General features: G+C 36.9%; 1 pseudogene; it reads left to right on the top strand.

Moving 5' to 3' along the window:
- LOC104235958 (very-long-chain aldehyde decarbonylase CER1-like) overlaps positions 1-12,890 on the top strand; it is a 28,706-nt pseudogene extending 15,816 nt beyond the window's left edge.
- Positions 12,891-16,215: the final 3,325 nt, after the last annotated feature.

Here is a 16,215-nt window from a genome sequence, read left to right on the forward strand (position 1 = left end):
GGGTAGTGTGTACGCAGACCTTACCCCTACCCTGGGGTAGAGAGGCTGTTTCCAAATAGACCCTCGGCATCCTTCCCTCCAAGAACTTCCCACCTTGCTCTTGGGTAGACTCGAACTCACAACCTCTTGGTTGGAAGTGGAGGTTGCTTACCATCAGAACAACCCCTCTTGTCTTATTGTAATATTATTACAATTTGACAAATTATAGTGGCTAGTAATTGTGCTATTAGTATTTGATATTAAAATATCAGGTTATAGTTTTAGGATAGTGTATTATGTAGTTCATTATAAAAATGATAATTTTGTGCCAAACTTATCTATGTTCTGGTCTATTGTCGCAACCCAATTTCCACTATAAGCCGTAATGGCACCTAATTTAAGGTAGAATATATGATTTTATAGGGATGATCATATCATATTTAATGGACTGATATACTATATCAGATACCTGTTGCTGGAACAAGCTCATCACATGCCTTTGTGGAGGACTGATGGCATCATTATTATGGCTGATGATAGGCTATAATTACGTATTTTAGTCGCTTATTACACTCAAATTTACTGCACTTTAATTGAGTTTGAGCTTTAATCGCTAGTTTCTTTCACTAGTTGTGTGTTTTATGCCTTGTAGGAGTGATTCCGAGCTATGTAGATGTTATGGAATGAATTCAAGTGATTTGGAGCTTTGAAGTCTGAGTAAAAGCCCAAGAAATTAAGCTGGGATCGTATTCGGGGAACAACGGATGATAAAGCAACAAAATGAAGAATCGAGTAGGCATATTGTCCACTGTCTAGTAAAATGCACATAACTCTTTGCGCAGAACTCCATTTAGGCCCACAATATATGGTTGGAAAGCTAACTCAAAGGGCTAAGCTTTCATGTTTTACGTTTTTCCAAATTACAAACGGAACAGGGTAAAAAATGCGGTCAAAATTGCGGCCACGGACCTGAGGCGGGCTGAGGCAGTATACTTGCCAAATACCGCGTCCATGCCGCGCCCCGACCGCGCCTGTGGCCATCCAGGCTTGAAAACTTGTCCTTTTTCGCGTAGAAGAAGGTATAATAGTTTGGGCCCTACCCTACTTGGTATATATACATGAAAAAATGGTATTTTGAGAGAAGGAGACCAATTTTTGACACAGATTCGACCTAAGGAGGCAGAGACACAATAGGAGCAAGGCGGACAATTCTTCTACGAGTTTTTCCTTCCTCTTCCTATTTTTTTCATTGTTGGTTATGACTTTTAGTATTGTAGTTTTACATACTATTATGAATAACTAATTTGTTATCTAGGGTTTTGATAGAATCTTTTGTAGGATAAATTCTTGTTATGTTTTTATATAATTGAGTCGTTGGATATCTCTATTTGTTCAACTACGTGTTTATTATTGTTGATTGAATGGCTATCGATTGATTGTGCCTATTTATTATGTGTTGCTCAAGAGAGAGTATATATTTAGGTAGTTGTTGAACAACGTCACTCCTAACGTATATGAGAAATTGATACAGTGGGTTTAAACGAAGGTTTAGAAATAACAAAGCCTTGACGTGGTCATAATAAGAGGTTAGTTAAAGCCAACTAGCATAGTTTGAGAGAATATGTCTAGTAAATTGTTGTAGTTGCTCGAGAGAGAATTACGACATCTAAAGTGCTCACGATCAGAAGAGAATACATTGGCGAAATTGTAGGAAACATAGCTAGAAGAATTCCGACAATTGGGAAAATCATAACTTTAGACCTCCTTAATTTAGTCTCCAAACCTTTGTCTCGTTAGTTGATAATTTTACCGATTTCTAGTATTTTCTAGTTAATTAGTTAGAAATATAAATCTCAATCTTTATAATTTAGAAAATTGTTCAAACTTGTCTTTTTAGTGATATTAAACAGATATAGCTAAGCCTTAGTTCTCTGTGGGATTCGACTCCGGACTTTTAGACCGGATATTATTTGCAGTGACTGCTTATCCTTTTTAGGACTAGAGTTGGGCGTGATCAAAATTTTGGCGCCGTTTCCGGGGAACTAACGGTGTAGTTGTAGCTTTATATATTGCTAGGTTTCAAGTTTGAACTTTTATTTTGTTTTTATCTTTTTTTTTGTATTTTTCTTATAACTGTTGATTTGAGAAACATGACATCTTGGAATTATGGGAATTTAGGTGTAGATAATTCTACTATTCATCCTCATACATATTGTGAAGGAAACCACCCGTATCAAAATTATCAAAATATTCTCGAGAGCGAGTTATGTGCATTAACTCAATCTTATTTGTGGAATGTGTCTGATGTGTGTGGTGGTAAAAATGATCACTTTAATGGTTGTGCTTATATTTCTTATCTTCCCCCAACCCCTTACTATGATGGTTCTACCTTTTCTTATAAAGTTAATAGGAACAAAGAACCTGGGGATGCAGACCTGAAGGAGATCAAGGAGATGTTAATGTGTCTTCTGAAACAAAATAATGAAAAATAATTTTAGATAGAAAGGCAAGAAGCAACTATTCGCAAGTTGGAGGCTCAATTGAGTCAAGTGGTTGGAGCTGCTAATGCTCAACAAGCCATTATTGATGATAGTAGCCAAGAAGAGCATGGATTTGAGGTGTTAATTGGGGAGGTCAGAGTAGAACATCAACAACCTAGCCAACTACAATTTGAGGATGTCAATGTTGAAGAAGTGAGACTAGATTCAGCCAAGGACATTGAAGATATAAATTTTGTTGACTCTAGTATCATTGATGTTGAGGATGTTGAAAGTCCTGAAGTTCATGTGTTTGAGCGCATTAGTCCACACTCCAAACATTTTTCTACATTGTGCTTGGATGACAATATGAAAATAAAGTCATCCTAGCCGATTAAGAAGTCAAGGAATGAGGAACAAGGTGCCTACATTCTGGAATTTAGACAGGACTACATATCTCATCAAAAAGCCAAGAAGTGTAGAATAGTACAATGTTTGCTTGGGCCAATTAGATTTGTTCCTCCACCCCTGGAGCATAGCCAAAAACCTGATGCCAAATTGGGGGTTCAATTCATAAGCTCGAGGTGGAGGCAAAAAGTGATTCGCATCGTGCCGCGACGTTAAATCAAGCGCTTGTTGGGAGGCAACCCAGTTTTATTAATTTTTTTATTTATTATTATTTTTTTTAATTGTATTATTTTTGTAGTGTCAATTTTTTATTTTCTAGGAGCATGAAAAGCAAAGGTATTGGAAGGATGCAACAACAAACCAAATGGTTGGAACTAAGTGTGAGGTACCCACACGAAGGACCAAGCTTGAGCGAAGTCTGAGTACCCCATGAGCTGTTAGTGCTTCGGCCTTTGACCTACCAGGGAGTCTCTTTTACCCTTTTATTAGTTATGGTGTGCATTGGGGACAATGCACAATTTTAAGTGTAGGGTGAGGAGATTGTCTGAGTGACTTTCTATGCTATTTTAGTTGTGTTAGTTTAATTGAATAATTTTTTTTTAAATAGAAAATATTGGATTTTTCCTGACGATAGATTTATTAGAAAAGTTTCTTGAGGGGTTTAAGTCTAAAGAAAAAATAAAATAAAATAAAAAGATTTTCTTTAGTTAGGTAGTGTAGCAATTCCCCCTTGGTTTTTCTTTGTGCCCCGGTTCTTTTCCTAGAGTTTTATTTGAATCGGGTATAGTTAGTTTTTTATGAATAAGAGTCATTGTGTTGTGTTTTGAATTGAAGCAATATCTCTTGACTTTGTTATGCCTTGAGAATAGTGAGTACTCTAGTTGTGACGCTTAGGCTCAGTTTTTGACTCTTGTATAAGTACCTTAAATTGTATGATTTTAAATTTGTTTAACTGCTTTGAATAGAGTGTCATGATGAATCCAATCCTGAGTGAGTTATGTGCCATATGGGTGTGAGGTTTGGGTGTTATTTTGTGCATTGTATTTGATGCCTAGAGTTTGCCCCGTGTGTTTTCAATGCGAAATAATAGTTTTGTTCAGTTTTGAAAGTGATATAGGTGTTTATTTGTTGAGTCAGATATGTATATTTTACCCACCTAAATATTATGTATCGTAGTTAACCCCTTTGAGCGTGTAATATTGTTTCTTTGGCAACCGCATTACAAACCTTACCCATTTGTTTGAATTAATCCTCTATTTGAATCATGTAACCTCTCATGAGCACTTGAATTGTTTATGAACTTTGTAAAAGTTAAAGTGTGGGGTGGTTGGTTTGGCTTTTGAGTGGAACTAATTAAATAAGCAGAAAGGTGCACTGTTTTGAAAAAGTAAGAGTCACTTGAATTGAAAATAAAATATAGTTGGATTGTTGTAAAGAAAATTCCTTGATAAGTGGTGGCTCTTGATGTAAGTGTGCTTAAAGAAGAATGGGGTAATATACGTTGATGTGAAGGTGAAGTTTTGGTTTGACATAAGTATTGGGTTTGAATGTTAAAGTATATGTATTAAAGTGTTTAGGGAGGTGTAGTCACTCTTATATCTTAATGTTTGATACCCGTCCCGTAGCCTACGTTACTACCAAATAAAGTCCTAATTGATCCTAGATTGAATGAGCTCGATTAGTGGAGTAGTACACTACGGTCAAGCTTATGGTGCATCTCTTTGTGGCATATGAATGTTATTTCTGAGAGTGAGTGAATTCTTTCTATCTTGAGTTCCTAAGTGTTCTTAAATTTTATTGTGTGGAACTACTCTCTTTTGTTGTGTGAGGGCACTTGATTCATGAAGGAAAGGTAATACCAGTGACCTCTATGTTAGAGTAAGTGGATGAGTTGTGAATAATGCATGGTACTTGTGAGTCAAATCTTGAGGTGAATATGTTACGCTTTTGTGCTTAGTCTATTTTAAATACTCTTGGTGTGATGAGTTAGGAGAATTGTTTAAAAAGGTCATGTCTATAAAAAAAGTGTAGTTTGATTGCTCGAGGACGAGCAATGGTTTAAGTGTGGGGTGTTGATGATAGGCTATAATTACGTATTTCTTATTACACTCAAATTTACTGCACTTTAATTGAGTTTGAGCTTTAATCGCTAGTGTCTTGCACTAATTGTATATTTTATGCCATGTAGGAGTGATTCCGAGCTATGTAGATGTTATGGAATGAATTCAAGTGATTTGGAGCTTTGCAGTCTGAGTAAAAGCCCAAGGAATTAAGCCAGAATCATATTCGGAGATCAACGGATGATAAAGCAATAAAACGAAGAATCGAGTAGGCATATTGCACAATATCTAGTAAAATGCATATAACTCTTTGTTCAGAACTCCATTTGGGCTCATAATATATGGTTTGAAAGTAACTCAAAGGGCTACAACTTTCATGTTTTATGTTTTTCCAAATTCTAAACGTAACAGGGTGAAAAATGCGGTCAAAACCGCGACCGCAGACCTGAGGCGGGCTGAGGCAATATACTTGCCAAATACCGTGTTCGTGTGGCGCCCGACTGCGGCCGCGGCCATCCATGCCTGAAAACTTGTCCTTTTTCGCGTAGGAGAAGGTATAATAGTTTGGGTCCGACCCTACTTGGTATATACATGGGAAAACGGTATTTTGAGAGAAAGAGACCAATTTTTGACACAGATTCGACCTAAGGAGGCAGAGAAATAATAGGAGCAAGGCGGAGAAATCTTCTATGATTTTTTCCTTCCTCTTCCTATTTTTTTCATTATTGGTTATGACTTTTAGTATTGTAGTTTTACATACTATTATGAATATCTAATTTGTTATCTAGGTTTTTGATAGAAACTTTTGTAGGATTAATTCTTGTTATGTTTTTAAATAATTGAGCCGTTGGATTTCTCTACTTGTTCAACTACGTGTTTATTATTATTGATTGAATGATTGTCGATTGATTGTGCCTATTTATTATGTGTTGTTCGAGAGAGAATACATATTTAGGTAGTTGTTGAACAACGTCACTCCTAACATATGTGAGAAATCAATACAGTGGATTAAAGGCAGGTTTAGAAATAACAAAGCCTTGACGTGTTCATAATGAGCGGTTAGATAAAGCCAACTAGCGTAGTTCGAGAGAATATGTCTAGTAAATTATTGTAGTTGCTCGAGAGAGAATTACGACATCTAAAGTGCTCACGATCAGTAAAGAATACATCAGCGAAATTGTAGGGAACATAGCTAGAAGAATTCCGACAATTGGGGAAATCATAACTCTAGACCTCCTTAATTTAGTCTCCAACCCTTTGTCTCGTTAGTTGATAATTTTATCGTTTTCTAGTATTTTCTAGTTAATTAGTTAGAAATATAAATCTCAATCTTTATAATTTAGAAAATTGTTCAAACTTTTATTTTTAGTGATATTAAACAGATAAAGCTAAGCTTTAGTTCTCTGTGGGATTCGACTCCGGACTTTTAGACCGGATTATATTTGCAGCGACTGCTTATCCTTTTTAGGACTAGAGTTGGGCATGATCAAAATTTTGGTGCCGTTGCCGGGGAACTAACGGTGTAGTTGTAGCTTTATATATTGCTAAGTTTCAAGTTTGAACTTTTATTTTGTTTTTTTTCTTTTTCTTTTTGTACTTTTCTTATAACTGTTGATTTGAGAAACATGACATCTTGGAATTATGGGAATTTAGGTGTAGATAATTCTACTATTCATCCTCATACATATTGTGAAGGAAATCACCCGTATCAAAATTATCAAAATATTTCCGAGAGCGAGTTATGTGCATCAACTCAATCTTATTTGTAAAATGTGTGTGATATGTGTGGTGGTAAAAATTATCACTTTAATGGTTGTGCTTATATTTCTTATCTTCCCCCAACCCCATACTATGATGGTTCTACCTTTTCTTGTGAAGTTAATAGGAACAAAGAACCTGGAGATACAGACCTGAAGGAGATCAAGGTGATGTTAAAGTGTCTTCTGAAACAAAATAATGAAAAACAATTGTAGATAGAAAGGCAAGAGGCAACTATTAGCAAGTTGGAGGCTTAATTGAGTCAAGTGGTTGGAGCTGTTAATGCTCAACAAGCCAATATTGATGATAGTTACCAAGAAGAGCATGAATTTGAGGTGTTAATTGGGGAGGTCAGAGTAGAACATCAACAACCTAGCCAACTACAATTTGAGAATGTCAATGTTGAAGAAGTGAGACTAGAGTCAGCCAAGGACATTGAGGATATAAATTTTGTTGACTCTAGTATCATTGATGTTGAGGATGTTTGAAAGTCCTGAAGTTCATGTGTTTGAGCGCATTGGTCCACACTCCAAACATTTTTCTACATTGTGCTTGATGACGATATGGAAATAGAGTCATCTGAGCCGATTGAGAAGTCAAGGAATGAGGAACAAGGTGCCTACATTCTGGAATTTTTCTTGCCAGAAAGACATGGCTACATATCAGATCAAAAAGCCAAGAAGCGTAGAATAGTACAATGGTTGCTTGAGACAATTAGATTTGTTGCTCCACCCCTGGAGCATAGCCGAAAACTTGATGCCAAATCGGAGGTTCAATTCATGAGCTCGAGGTATAGGCAAAAAGTGATTAATGTCGTGCCGCGACGTTAAATCAAACGCCTGTTGGGAGGCAACCCAGCTTTATTGCTTTCTTTTATTTATTATTTTTTTTAATTGTATTATTTTTGTAGTGTCAATTTTTTTTATAGGAGCTTGGAAAGCAAAGGTATTGGAAGGATGCAACAACAAACTAAATGGTTGGAACTAAGTGTGAGGTACCCGCACGAAGGACCAAGCTTGGGAGAAGTCTGAGTACCTCTTGAGCTGTTAGTGTTTCGGCCTTTGGCCTACGAGGGAGTCTCTTTTACCCTTTTATTAGTTATGGTGTGCATTTTGGACAATGTACAATTTTAAGTGTAGGGTGAGGAGATTGTCTGGGTGACTTTCTATGCTATTTTAGTTGTGTTAGTTTAATTGAATAATTTTTTTTAAATAGAAAATATTGGACTTTTCCTGACGATAGATTTATTAGACAATTTTCTTGAGGGGTTTAAGTCTAAAGAAAAAATAAAATAAAATAAAAAGATTTTTTTTTGTTAGGTAGTGTAGTAATTCCCTCTTGGTTTTTCTTTTTGCCGCGGTTCTTTTCTAAGGGTTTTATTTGAACTGGGTATAGTTAGTTTTTTTTTTATGAATAAGAGTCATTGTGTTGTGTTTTGAATTGAAGCAATATCTCTTGACTTTGTTATGTCTTGAGAATAGTGAGTACTTTGGTTGTGACGCTTAGGCTCAGTTTTTGACTCTTGTATAAGTACCTTAAATTGTATTATTTTAAATTTGTTTAACTGCTTTGACTAGAGTATCATGATGAATCCAATCTTGAGTGAGTTATGTGCCATGTGGGTGTGAGGTTTGGGTGTTATTTTGTGCATTGCATTTGATGTCTAGAACTTGCCCCGTATGTTTGCAAAGCGAAATAGTAGTTTTTTTCAGTCTTGGAAGTGATATATGCGTTTCTTTGTTGAGTCAGATATGTATATTTTACCTACCTAATTGTTATGTATCGTAGTTAACCTCTTTGAGCCTGTAATCTTGTTTCTTTGGCAACCACATTACAAGCCTTACTCATTTGTTTGAATTAATCATCTATTTGAACCTTGTAACCTCTCATGAGCACTTGAATTATTTATGAACTTTGTAAAGTTAAAGTGTGGGGTGGTTGGTTTGGATTTTGAGTGGAACTAATTAAATAAGGAGAAGGTGCACTATTTTGAAAACGTAAGAGCCACTTGAATTGTAAAAAAAAAAAATATAGTTGGATTGTTGTAAAAAAAATTCCTTGATAAGTGGTGGCTCTTGATGTAAGTGTACTTAAAGAAGAATTGGGTAATATACGTTGATGTGAAGGTGGAGTTTTTGTTTGACATAAGTATTGGTTTTGAATGTTAAAGTATATGTATTAAAGTGCTTAGGGAGGTGTAGTCACTCTTATATCTAAATGTTTGCTACCCGTCCCGTAGCCTACATTACAACCAAATAAAGTCCTAATTGATCCTAGATTGAATGAGCTCGATTAGTGGAGTAGTACACTACGATCAAGCTTATGGTGCATCTTTTGTGGCATATGAATGTTATTTCTGAGAGTGAGTGAATTCTTTCTATCTTGAGTTCCTAAGTGTTCTTAAATTTTATTGTGTGGAACTACTCTCTTTTGTTGTGTGAGGGCACTTGATTCATGAAGGAAAGGTAATGTTAGTGACCTCTATGTTAGAGTAAGTGGGTGAGTTGTGAATAATTTGTGGTACTTGTGAGTCAAATCTTGAGGTGAATATGTTACACTTTTGTGCTTAGTCTATTTTGAATACTCTTTGTGTGATGAGTTAGGAGAATTGTTTAAAAATGTCGTGTCTATAAAAATGTGTAGTTTGATTGCTCGAGGACGAGCAATGATTTAAGTGTGGGGTGTTGATGATAGGCTATAATGACGTAATTTAGTCGCTTATTACACTCAAATTTACTGCACTTTAATTGAGTTTGAGCTTTAATCACTAGTGTCTTGCACTAATTGTATATTTTATGCCTTGTAGGAGTGATTCCGAGCTATGTAGATGTTATGGAATGAATTCAAGTGATTTGGAGATTTGTAATCTGAGTAAAAGCCCAAGGAATTAAGCCGGGATCATATTCGGGGATCAACGGATGATAGAGAAACAAAACAAAGAACCGAGTAGGCATATTGCACACTATCTAGTAAAATACACAGAACTCTTTGCTAATAACTTCATTTGGGCTCCACAATATGTGGTTGGAAAGATAACCCAAAGTGCTACAACTTTTATGTTTTACGGTTTTCCAAATTCCAAATAGAATAGGGTGAAAAACGCAGTCGAAACCGCGACCGCGGATCTAAGGCGGGCTGAGGCAGTATACTTGCCAAATACCGCGTCCGTGCCGCGCCCCGACCGCGGCTACGACCATCTAGGCCTGAAAACTTGTCCTTTTTCGCGTAGGAGAAGGTACAATAGTTTGGGCCCAACCCTACTTGGTATATATACATGGAAAAACGGTATTTTGAGAGAAGGAGACCAATATTTTTACACATATTCGACCTAAGGAGGCAGAGACACTATAGGAGCAAGACAGATAATTCTTCTACGAGTTTTTCCTTCCTCTTCCTATTTTTTTCATTGTTCTTTATGACTTTTAGTATTGTAGTTTTACATACTATTATGAATAGTTATTTTGTTATCTAGGGTTTTGATAGAATCTTTTGTAGGATAAATTCTTGTTATGTTTTTATATAATTGAGCCGTTGGATTTCTCTACTTGTTCAACTACGTGTTTATTATTGTTGATTGAATGGCCATCGGTTGATTGTACCTATTTATTATGTGCTGCTCGAGAGAGAGTACATATTTAGGTAGTTGTTGAACAACGTCACTCCTAACGTATGTGAGAAATCAATACAGTGGGTTTAAAGGCAGGTTTAGAAATAACAAAGCCTTGACGTAATCATAATGAGCAGTTAGATAAAGCCAACTAGCGTAGTTCGAGAGAATATGTCTAGTAAATTATTGTAGTTGCTCGAGAGAGAATTACGACATCTAAAGTGCTCACGATCAGTAGAGAATACATTGGCGAAATTGTAGGGAACATAGCTAGAAGAATTCCGACAGTTGGGGAAATCATAACTCTAGACCTCCGTAATTTAGTCTCCAACCCTTTGTCTCGTTAGTTGATAATTTTACCGTTTTCTAGTATTTGCTAGTTAATTAGTTAGAAATATAAATCTCAATCTTTATAATTTAGAAAATTGTTCAAACTTGTCTTTTTAGTGATATTAAACAGATATAGCTAAGTCTTAGTTCTCTATGGGATTCGACTCTGGACTTTTAGACCGAATTATATTTGCAGCGACCGCTTATCCTTTTTAGGACTAGAGTTGGTCGTGGTCGATGGCCTTGCTTCATATTGGTCCTGTCGAGTTTCTCTATTATTGGCTTCACAGAGCTTTGCACCACCATTTTCTCTACTCTCGTTACCATTCCCATCACTTGTATTTAATTTGGCAGCTGTAATTCATCAATTTGCTGAGCACTTATCATATTTCACGCTCTTTGCCATACCATTGCTCACTACTGTATTCACTCGGACTGTCTCTATAGCTGCAGTTGGTGCTTATGTCACCTATATTGATTTCATGAACATGGGGCATTGCAACTTTGAGCTCATTCCTAAGTGGAGGTTCTCTATATTTCCCCCTCTCAAGTACTTGATGTATACGCCCTCGTGAGTCTTCTTGCCTATATTTCAACGAGCTTAATTGTATGTAAATATTTACCCGATCAGGTCACTTATATGGTAATTATAACAACATTTTTATAACAAGCAATGCAAAATTCCTATAGAATATTGGGCCGTTTGTAATTGCTGAAATTCTATAATCCATATGTGAAGATCCTGTTTATTTTTTCGGCACTAAGATCAGCGTTTTGGTGGTATAGGTACCATTCACTACATCACACCCAGTTCAGAACAAACTATTCGCTTTTTATGCCAATGTATGACTATATCTATGATACAGTGGACAAGTCGTCAGATATATTGTATGAAAAGTCACTAATGAGGGAAGCTGAAGTGCTTGATGTGGTGCACCTAACACATCTAACAACCCAGGATCCGTTATTACAGAGATTATTCGGCATGATTCTTGATTGTGTTGTAGTACTTAATGAAATCGCGAAGAGAGACTATTAACAATTTGATGGAGGAAGCAATCATTGAAGCAGATCAGAAAGGCATACAAGTTTTGAGCCTTGGACTCTAAAATCAGGCAAGTCAAAGTATATGCCTAAAAAGTCTAATGATACTCATCCTTAACGGGTAATTTTCTTGCAAGCTTCTTAAAATATTTATGTAAGCTATCACAAAACTGTTATTATGGAGAAAAAGATTTAAAGAAAATTCACCCCTCACCCGATATCAAGGTTTGTAGGCTGAACCAAAATGAGCAGCTGATACTTACGCTTTTATACAAATGTAATTTTCCAGGAAGAGAGGCTGAATAGCAATGGTGAACTTTACATAAGGAGAAATCCTCAGCTGAAAGTGAAGGTGGTAGATGGAAGTAGCCTAGCTGTTGCTGTTGTTGTAAATTCCATTCCTAAAGGAACTTCCCAAGTTGTCCTTCGAGGACATTATCCAAAGTTGCTTACTCCATTGCCTTAGCCTTGTGCCAAGGAGGAATTCAGGTATATTTTTCCTAATTTCGATTGTTTTGAATGTATGTTTTGTATATACAGGTTGTCACGTTAGACGAAGAAGAGTACAAGAGACTTAACACAAAGCTAACCCCTGAGGCTGCAACTAAGTTGGTCCTGTCGAAATCTTATAATGTTTCAAAGGTACAAACTAATATACAACGAAAAGTATATTGTCCTGAATCTTGATAATTCGTAACAATCAAAAGAGGTTCTTGATTATGTTGCAGATATGGTTAGTCGGAGATGGATTGGGTGAAGATGAACAACTGAAAGCACCAAAAGGAACATTATTTATTCCTTATTCACAATTACCGCCAAAGAAAGCTCGTATCTACTTCAGCACACCAGCTATGATTACTCCAAAACATCTTGAAAATGCAGACTCTTGTGAGGTTAGAAAATATTACTACTGTTTAATATCCTTAATTTCTCTTTAATTGTTTTGATCGTCCTTATTATTGTAATTCACATTATAATTCTAGAATTGGCTGCCAAGAAGAGTGATGAGTGCGTGGAGAATAGCAGGAATTTTACACGCGTTGGAAGGTTGGAAAGAGCACGAGTGTGGTAACATGATGTTTGATATTGACGAAGTATGGAAAGCTACTCTTGATCATGGTTTTTCCCCATTAGCCATGGCTTCTGCTACTGAATCCAAGACCTAGAAATATAGATCGTTTTTTATATATGATCATATCTTGGATCCATGGTCAAGTATATCAGCCATTTGCATTAGGTTATTCTGTCCAGAGCTCGGTGTGCCATTATATAGAATGTAACATTAACCATTTGGTAGCATTAATGACGACTTCTATTGAACAAGATAGATCTTCCGTGGAAGAGCTTTGTATCTTTGCATTTAACTATTTGCCAATTGATTTGTTGGAGGATTTTCCACCTGAATACTGTTGTCACTACTTTCATAAATGGATCAGTGTGGGAACCGCAGGTTGAACGTACAGGCTTATGGAAATCAACTAGAGCGTTAAGTTTTTAAGGATGCCTATGAATAGGACGTATAAATATATTAATCAAGGAGCTTATTGATTTCGAATTAATTGTGAACCAGTTATGTAAATTCCGAATTGGACAAGGTCTCAAACCAAAGCACCTTGTGATTGGCTGCTCTGTCTTTCATATCAGTTGCGACGACTTCTGCAAAAAAATTGAACCTGAGGTACTATTCTTTGGATGGGACCTGGCCTGTTGTCTTTGTTAAGTTTGGCAGAAATTTTGTCCCACATCGGTGGGAAAAGAAGAGTTGGGGGGATTTTCCCCTATAAAAGAAGGCTTAATGTTTAGGATTTAAACACACCTCTCATTTGCCTTCTCATCTGTTTAAGACATTTGTATCTTCTCTCTTTAGTATTATTTCACTTGTATTTTTGGAGTGGAATAAAATATTGGTTGTGTCCGAGGAGTAGGCAAAATTAGCCGAACCTCGTAAATTCTGGTGTTCCCTTTATTATTGCTTTATTGTCTTATTTATTATTTCGTGGCTGTCATAATTTTTGGTATAGTAGTTGTGACTTATTCATACTATATGCATTTGGCTTCCGCAACAATTGGTATCAGAGCCAAGGTACTGTTTAAGTATGTTCTGTGGTTGCAGCATAGTCTGATCTTCCACATCATAAAAGATTTATCTTGGTAACTGAGTCAAGGTTCTGTCTGAGTATGCTCAGTAGTTGCAGCTTAGTCTCATCTTCTACATCATAAAGGAAATAATCTTGATTTGTGTCGTCAGCTATTAAATAATATTTGTGTCAAATATGGGAGACAATAAACAAGAAGAATCTACATCAAGTGTCAACAATACGTCATCATTGGCATCTTCGCTTATGACAAGAATTGTGTCAAATGCGAAATTTGCGGTAGAAATTTTTGACGGGTCCGGACATTTTGGGATGTGGCAAGGCGAGGTTCTAGATGTCCTTTTTCAACAAGGGCTAGATCTGGCCATTGAAGAAAAGAAACCAGATGTTATTGGAGAAGAAGATTGGAGAATTATCAACCGTGTTGCTTGCGGTACCATTCGATCCTACCTTGCTAGAGAGCAGAAATATCCATACACAAAGGAAACTTCTGCAAGTAAATTATGGAAAGCACTGGAGGATAAATTTTTGAAGAAAAACAGTCAAAATAAATTGTACATGAAGAAGAGACTGTTTCACTTCACCTATGTTCCTGGTACCACGATGAATGAACATATCACCAGTTTCAATAAGTTGGTCACAGATTTGCAAAATATGGATACAACTTATGATGATGGTGACTTGGCCTTGATGTTGTTGGCGTCACTTCCTGATGAGTACGAGCACCTTGAAACTACTCTACTCCATGGAAATGACGAAGTTTCTCTCAGAGAAGTTTGTTCGGCTTTGTACAGCTATGAACAAAGAAAGCGAGAAAAACAGAAGGGCGGAGAAGGAGAAGCACTATTTGTGAGGGGTCGTCCTCAAAATCAAACGAGGACAAAGAAGGGAAGATCCAAGTCAAGATCCAGACCCAGCAAAGATGAATGTGCCTTTTGTCGAGAAAAAAAGGGCACTGGAAGAAAGACTGTCCGAAGTTGAAGAATAAGGCCAAACATAACAATGGAAAGACCATTATGGATTCAAATGTAGCTGATTGTGATGATTCAGACTTCTCATTAGTTACAACAGAGTCATCAACATCATCAGACATATGGTTGATGGACTCGGCTTGTAGCTATCATATGTGTCCCAACAGGGACTGGTTCGTGGATTTTCAAAAGGGAAAATATGGAGTCATCCACACAGCGGACAACAACCCTCTTACCTCATATGGAATTGGTTCAATACGATTAAGGAACCATGATGGAATGATCAGAACATTAACAGATGTTCGATATGTACCGGATTTGAAGAAGAATCTCATCTCTGTAGGAGCCCTCGAATCAAAAGGGTTCAAAATCATTGCAGAAAATATAGGGATGAGAGTATGCTCCGATGCACTAGTGGTAATGAAGGCTAATCGGAAGAATAATAATATGTACCGCTATCGTGGCAGTACAAATATTGGGACAGCGACAGTGACATCCAGTGACGACAAAGAGGTAGAAGCAACCAAGCTATGGCACATGCGCTTGGGACATGCTGGAGGAAAATCCTTGAAAACTCTATCAGATCAAGGATTGTTAAAAGGAGTAAAGGCTTGCAACTTGGAGTTTTGTGAGCATTGTGTCAAAGGGAAACAGACAAGGGTTAAATTTGGTACAGCGATCCATAATACTAAAGGCATTTTGGATTATGTACACTCTGATGTTTGGGGTCCTTCCAAAACACCTTCATTGGGTGGGAAGCACTATTTTGTAACCTTTGTTGATGATTTTTCTCGAAGAGTGTGGGTGTATACAATGAAAAACAAAGATGAAGTGCTGGGAATTTTTCTCAAATGGAAGACGATGGTGGAGAATCAAACAGGCAGGAGGATCAAGTGTATTCGCACAGACAATGGAGGTGAATACAAAAATGATCATTTCAATAAGGTCTGTGAAAATGATGGCATCGTCCGACACTTCACTGTTAGACATACACCACAACAGAATGGAGTGGCAGAACGTATGAACCGGACCTTGCTGGAGAAGGTACGGTGTATGTTGTCCAATGCTGGCTTGGGCAAAGAATTTTGGGCTGAGGCAATTACATATGCATGCCACCTCATTAATCGTCTACCATCTGCTGCTATTGATGGCAAAACACCATTTGAAAAATGGTACGGAAAACCTGCTGTAGATTATAACTCTTTGCACGTGTTTGGCTCAACTGCATATTATCATGTGACAGAGTCAAAATTGGATCCAAGGGCAAAGAAGGCTATTTTTATGGGAATTACTTCTGGAGTCAAAGGATATCGCTTATGGTGTCCTATGACAAAGAAAGTAATATTCAGCAGGGATGTTACCTTTGATGAATCTGCTATGGTAAATAAGGTAACAGAAGATACCAAACAAAATGAAGGTGCTTCTAAGCAGGTGGAGTTTGAGGGAAAATTTATTTTTCCTACACAAGAAGCAGAGGAGGAAACA

Source organism: Nicotiana sylvestris, chromosome 1 (assembly GCF_000393655.2).
Source record: "Nicotiana sylvestris chromosome 1, ASM39365v2, whole genome shotgun sequence".
In the NCBI taxonomy this organism is placed as follows: domain Eukaryota; kingdom Viridiplantae; phylum Streptophyta; class Magnoliopsida; order Solanales; family Solanaceae; genus Nicotiana; species Nicotiana sylvestris.